The sequence below is a fragment of the Populus euphratica genome, unplaced genomic scaffold (genome assembly GCF_000495115.2).
Source record: "Populus euphratica unplaced genomic scaffold, PopEup_1.0 scaffold305.1, whole genome shotgun sequence".
Taxonomy (NCBI): domain Eukaryota; kingdom Viridiplantae; phylum Streptophyta; class Magnoliopsida; order Malpighiales; family Salicaceae; genus Populus; species Populus euphratica.
This window is the reverse complement of record NW_011500189.1, coordinates 214,702-222,307: the sequence shown is the minus strand read 5'-3', so window position 1 is coordinate 222,307 and position 7,606 is coordinate 214,702.

Sequence of the window (7,606 nt, the reverse complement as noted above, 5' to 3'; positions counted from 1 at the left end):
TCCAGAAGAAAGATTAGTGGGAAATGCTAGCATACCTCCACAATATATCCCGGTATCGAGTACCAAATTTGAGGTGGAGAAGTTTGATGGGAAGGGTAATTTTGGCATGTGGAAATGTGAAGTCATGGATATGCTTGTCCAAATGAATTTGGATTTCACTCTAGAAGATAAACCGGAGGATTTGGATGATAAAAGCTGGGAAAGGATAAATCAGTTGGCTTGCAGTTCCATCCAACTTTGTCTTGTAAAGGATCAGAAATATGCCTTTTCAAAACAAAACTCTACAAAGGAATTATGGCAAGCACTGGAGGACAAGTTTATAAAAAAGAGTGTAGAGAAATAGTGTGTGCAATAGTGTGCAGAGGTGGTGAGTGCAACTGTATATTATTGAAGGACAAGCTTATAAACACTAAATTGGGAGCATGAAGTATAAATCATGTTTTAATTTATACTATTATTTTTGCTTTAAATTAAGCCTCCATTACATACCAAATAAAAAATTGAATATTCTCACTTGCATACAATGAAGGGGAAAACAAGGAACATTGTTTGTCTTTAATTACTAACAAAATGAAATTCATATGTTCATCGGTGGCTTTCTACTATTTTAGTGTTCTTTGTTGTTTCTAATTTTTATAATTAAATTGATGGAGCATTAGCTTTATGTTTTGAGTGGGATAATTATTCCAATTATTGTTTTTATCCTATGAATTAACTCTTAAACAAAAAATGATTTGTAGTTAGTTTTATATTTAGACAATGATTATATGAATTAATACATAAAACTTGATTAGATCGAGTTTGAATGTCAAAATTTTATATATATTATTTGTTAATAAATTAAATATAAATAATTGTTTTAGGATCAGGTTTGGGTATAAATAGTTCCATTCATACCTCAACCTGACCCATCTTAAAACCCTATTTCTATTACTCTCAACTATAATCATATTTTTTAAAAGAATTATAGTAGATTAGTGACATGTTAATTTATAGTATGAATCTCTTTTTTTAATTGTTAAAAATAATAAAGTTTTATATAAAGATGATAATTTCACTTTAACCTATGAATGAGTTAAATATTTCATGGTAGTTTAAAGTTTGGGTAAAATCCAAAACAATAAGGTAAAGTTTTGACCTAACCCTACCTTGACGAATACACTATCCAAAATTTATTTATATCCATAATGTTAATAAAAATTATAATCTTGTCATTAGTTATGGGGCAAATAATTAACTTGCGTTATATTGAGGGTCAAATAAAAAAATATAAATATAAAAATATCTAGATATTGGCAATATATTTTAAAAAATAAATTATAAAACTCAGTTTCTAATTAATATAATCTTGACAAATAAATTAAAGGACCTTAAAAAAGAGAGCTCTCAAAAATAATAATATCGATTTTTTTCTTTAAAATCAAGTATCAACCCAATGTTATCATGATTTTTTGAGATTATAATAACCAGATCGAAAGTAAATTAAGATAAATTATAAAGTTTAATTTCCAATCAATGTGATATTGAATGATAAAAATACAAAAAAAAAAAGGATCTAAAAGAGCACCTTCAATAAAATAAAATAAAATATATTTTCGCAAAATCAAACATCAATCCAATATCATGATTTTTTTAAAACCATATTAACCCTATAAAAAAATTAAATAAATTATAAAACTCAATTTTTATTTTTTTTTAATAAATAACTCTTAACATCCTTTAGTTTAGTCATTTTTTCACTTTGCAACCTGAAATTTAAAGGCAAATAACACTTTACATCCTTAAAAGTTGATGCTAGAAAAATAAAAGTCAACAAGAATATGTATTTATTTACAATATTGTTATTATACTTGAAATAATAACTAAAAATCCTTTTCTTTTCAAAACATAATTTAGTATCACATAAAAAATAAAACATAAAACGTAGCTTCCATTATTTTCCATCATCTTCTCATCTCTCTCTTAAATAATTGTTAGCGTCCTAACCCAACTATCTTCATAGCAACAAGTCATACTCATAACAAGTTTATAATTTTTGTTATTTCAATAGCAGTGACGGGGGATATTAGTAATAGTGATAATGATAATAGCTGCGATGGTAAGTGGTGATGGTGATGGTGGTGGTTGTAATAATATATAATGATAATGATAATTCATCATTCAATATTAGATTTGTTAGGAATTAAGTTTCACTACTTTTTCATGTATTGTATTTCCAATCTAATATATCAGGTTATTAGTTTAAAATGTTTACATGGCTTGATATTTTTTCTTTATTTTATTATTTATTTCTTTCATGATTTTATTGTCCAACGTTAGTTTTTTAAAATAAAAAATAGTCATTCAGGTTTCTCTTATATATTTTATCAGAAACTCACGCCAAACGAATATCTAAGATAAGATATTTAAAAATTTATTTTCATGCTTGAATTCATGGCATTACTAAAAAATCTTCGCACTCTTGACATTTTTTATGTTCTTTAAGAATATGGTTCGGCCTGTGATGGAGTAAGAACAAATAAACTAGTAATCAAAAAATGATGTTGACAGAGGCAAAATCATTCCACATCATTTTATACTTATTGAAATAGTAGCAACTAAAATATTCAAGTAAAGCTTTAGAATCATAATATAAGAGAACAATTTCTAGTTTATTTTCCACCTTGAGTACCATATTGCTAAAGAATCATACCTAGGCTAGTTAAACTAATTCGCCAAAATTATAAAATAAATTTTTTTTAGTTCAAGAAAGTTATCTAATTACAGAAACAAAAATAGTTAAATATTAGATATGTTGCCCGCACATCACCATGAAATTTTTTACCCATATTTCATTAAAAAGCATAATTATTAACCAATTTAATTTCAAAAGATGAGATTATTAGAAAAATATTAATAAAAAAACTTGTAAAATCAATAAAAACATAGTATAATCTTTAAAAGTTGTATCCCGTGAAACTTTTGATTCAAATTTAATCAACAAGCATAATTATCAACTAATTTAATTTTGAAGGATGAATTTGGTAGAAAAATATTAATAAAAAATCCTAAAAATCACATAAAAAACTAAGATAAAATTTGATTAAAAAAAACCAAGAAGGATGCAATTTAATGAAAAATAAAAAAATAATGCTAAATAAAATTAATATCAATTAAAAGAATAAGGACCGAATTTTAAAGATTAAAAAAATCATAGAGGGTAAAATTAAAAACATCTGTAAAAACCAAGCAAACCCGGAAAAAAAATCTGAAACATGATCAAAACTCGAAAAGATTATATCTTATAAAAACCTGGACCCTGATGCTATCAAGAGGTTTATTATAAGCCACTTAAAAAATATAGATTTTAAAAACTTGTCAAATAAAAAACATAAAAAAAATCCGGCGAACGTGGCAGCCAACTCGATTAAAAAAATCAAACACATGACCTATGATAGAAAATGAGATGACCTATAAATAAGAAATAAAAAAAATTACTGACAAAAAAATATTTTAAAAAATACTTAAAAAACAAAATTCATATTGGAGGTAATTCTTCAGATCTATTACTTGGGTCATGAAACCAGAATGACCCTATTTAAAGACAAACTTGAAAAAATAAAAAAGTAAGATTTTTAATCAAACAAATATTGAGGGATGAAATTGAGAAAAAATATAACAATTAAAAAGATTAGAACTAAATTCAATATAAAAATTAAATGAAATCAAATGTTTAAGAAAAAATCAAATGAAATTAAATGTTTAGGGATGGAATTGTAAAAAATAAAAAAATTAAGAAAATGATAAAAAGTAGTAATTAAAAGCATTAGGATCAAATTTGACGTAAACTTAAATGAAAATAAATCCCTAGGGGTGGAATTGAAAATAAAAAAATCATCAAGGAAAATGATTCAAAACAAAATAAATAGCAATTAAAAGAATAATGGATAGATTTAAAAACAATTTAAAAAAATCAAATGAGGAGGGATAAAATCAAAAATAAAATTCAATTAGTAATAATAAATGTATATTAAATAATTTCAAATAAGAAAAGAGAAATTGAATTAAAAGAAAATAAATAAATTGAAAGGTAGGTATGATTTTTTGTATAACTAACATGTAATCCAAAAAAAATGGTGTAAAACTCTAGGTAAAGTTTTTTATGATAATAAAATAAAATATTATGAAAAATGTGGTAAATGAAAATTAAATTACGAGAATGATGATGGGTTGAGAATTCAAAGTAAAATGCTTTGTGCAAGTATTAAAATAAAATATAAAAAATACTAAAAAAATATAAAAATTTAAATAAAATTTTACTTGGAGAGAATTACCTGATAATAAAATTATCGATACATATAGTTGAAATCCAAGAATTGTATCCGAAAAATATAAGATTTACTATTTAGGATATGGAAAGAATTTGGTAAAAAGTTAGTGTGTATGGGTGTAAGTGTGTAAGTGTGTGCGTGAGTAACAAGGAAAAAAAATTTAAAACCTACCATTTACATGTGAGAGAGGTGCAAAGTTTTAAGAGAAACATAAAATCTTCAGAGGAGATCTTGAGAGAACATTAAATAAGCTTACATAGCATTAATTTGATGAAAACATGGGTGAACAGAAAGGGAGAAAAGAAGTTCAACCATGAATAAAAAAGAAGAGGAGTTATAAGCTTTGATTTGGTAAGTGTTCAGAGTTTAATTACTTGCTGGACAAGGTATTCTTAATGTTATTGATCTAATTTTTAATGATTTAAAGTCTTTAATTGATTGAATTCTTAAAATTGAAAAGTTAGGGTTCATGAACAAATTTTAAAAAAATAAAAATTTATTGTAATTTGTTTTGGTTATAATGTGAAAACTATAGAAAAGTGACTAAATTGTTGTAATTAAAGTAAAAATATTGATAATTAAATAGAGTTAGTCGCCTATCAATGTTGGGAGATTTCAGAGGATTTATTTGTGAATAAATGTTGTTAAGTGATGAATTCATAAGCATAAGGTTGCATTAGTATTGGTTAATTGAAGAAATGATTAATTAGAGAATGAAAGAAAAATATAATTTTTCCTTCCATCTATTAAACAATTTCAGTCAATGGAGGGAAAAATTAGGAAATTAGGAATCTTGATGTATTGGAAGGAAATTGATTGAAAAGTAATGAAATAATATTAAATTGATGATTGGAATAAAAAACTTCTATGTTATCTATTTAGTTTTTATTTTTGGTCAAATGGAAAGTAAATAAGGAAATGGGAAATTTAATGTGTATAAATAGGTTTATGGAGAATTGTGATTTGAAAATAATGTTAATAAAAGTTAAACTTGAATATAAAAAAGTTAAATTAGAAATTTCTTGTAAAAAAAAAAAGAAATGATATAATATTCATGCGGATGTAAGAAAGATTATTAGACCGTTACCATAATAAGAGACTTTAGCATGATTTCAGTCATTAGATATATATACATGAATCCTTGAATTTATTAATGATTAAGTTGTTTTTTAATTTTAATTTTTATGAGTTGTGGTTAATTAATTAGCAATTAGTTATATTGTTTCTTGAGGAAAACAAATATGTGATGAGATGAACTAATTCTTAAATTAGTAGAATTAGTGCTTTATTGAATGGAGATGAAAAGAAATTAATTTCTAAATTAATAGAATTAGTAATTATATGCAATGAGATGAACCAATTTCTAAATTAATGGAATTATTACCTTATTAAATGGACATGAAAAGAAACTAATTTCTGCATTAATGGAATTAGTAATTCTTAAGTTAATGGAATTAGTAATTTCTAGTGCTCTGTTGAATAAATATAATATCCTGATTAATGAGCATTAAAAAAAATCATGTTTTTGGTTAGTATGTAACGTTTAGAATTTAATTTCTTCTTACTTGAAAATTGATATCTTTATTAGTTTTTATTTATTATTATATTGGAGATTTAATTAAGTTATGATGTGAGATGGATGAATTAATTTAATGATTTTATGAGCATTTATAATACAAAGGAAAGAAAGAATTAATTGATATTATATTTTATTAGACAAATTGAATTATACATTAAATAAATTTTTCGGCACATTTATGCATGAAGTTGAGCAATAGGATATTTCTTTACATTTTTTTGAAAAGCATCTTGTAATTAATGGATTTATTATCTTGTTATTTAAAATAAATTTTAAATTCAATTTTTTGATAATTTATTGAATTGTAATGTTGTAACAAAATTTTAAATTATGAATTTTTCTTCAATTATATATTTATTTTATTAATGACTTCTTTAATTATTCTTATTTGCAAAACTCTTGATTGTATAATGTAATTAAAATGTAATTAGTAGTGCAATTCATTATTACATTAAAATATAATATGTAATATTGAATTGCATATATATATATATATATATATATATATATATATGCGTGCGTGCGAATTGATTATTGAGAAATGATATTGTGATAAGATGAGAAAGTCCTCGGTGATAAGAATAATATAAAATTTAATAATTAGAAAATATAGATGAAAAGTTGATAACTTAATATATAAAAATACAGGGAAACTCTGCCATTTTTTTTAAAAAAAGTATGCCATAATTATTGGGTTGTTACAAAAAAGAAGGAAAAAAAAGAAAAGAAAAGTAATTTTGGACCAAACTACGTCGGACCATCACACATGTGCCACCTAAAGAGGAAGAGGTGATTTGTACTTAAAAATGTATTTTTATCAAGATTTTATATCATCATTTTGCATTTGAAGCATCAATAACTCCTTAACTAAAGTATATTTTATAATAACAAGTCTAATACCATAAAAATCCTTTAATTTATAGTAAATATTCATCATAAATACAGGCCTATCATATAAATAAAATGATTGATTGATAAGTTGAAGTACTGAAATTGAAAGGATAAAGAGGAGGCAAACTTAAAAAAGAGATACTGGTGCAATCCAAACTGGAACATTATTTGGTAATTGGGTCATATCTGAAGCTATAGATCTCGGATTTAGGCCTGCTTTATATGGATGGAAAGCTAAGACATGGGCCTAGAACTTTTATGCTGAAGGCAAGACTCAATTTTGCTTTTTAAAAGCTTAAATATTAACAATAATGTAGAAGTCTGAATTTATCCTATAACCAAGACATTATTTAGTGTTCAACCCATATCTTGACTTTTAGAAGTCCAAATGATCTCAATTTTTTTTCCTAGAAAGCTGAGATAATTTCCTAAAACTTTCATGTGTAAGGTTGGTTCAAATTCTGATGTTATCAATGATGTTTTATTTAGACAAGAATATAAGGATTGTCACCAAGTTAAGAGTTGATCACTCATTCGACAATTAGATAACAAATCAATAGTTTTCAATTTTGGCCTATGCAAGGAGGCATTTGCCATGCATTTAGGCATCTTGGTTTGCAGATCAATATCTTGCTTTCATTAATTTAGACTTGAAAATTGCCTCTTTAAATCTTAGGCTCCATATAAAAGTTGTAGGCCTATACCTTACCTTTCCATCCATATAAAATAGACCTAAATCCGAGATCTATAGCTTTAGATATGACCTAATTATCAATCAGTGTTCCGATTTGGACTGCATCAACATCTCTTTTCGAAGTTTGGCCAT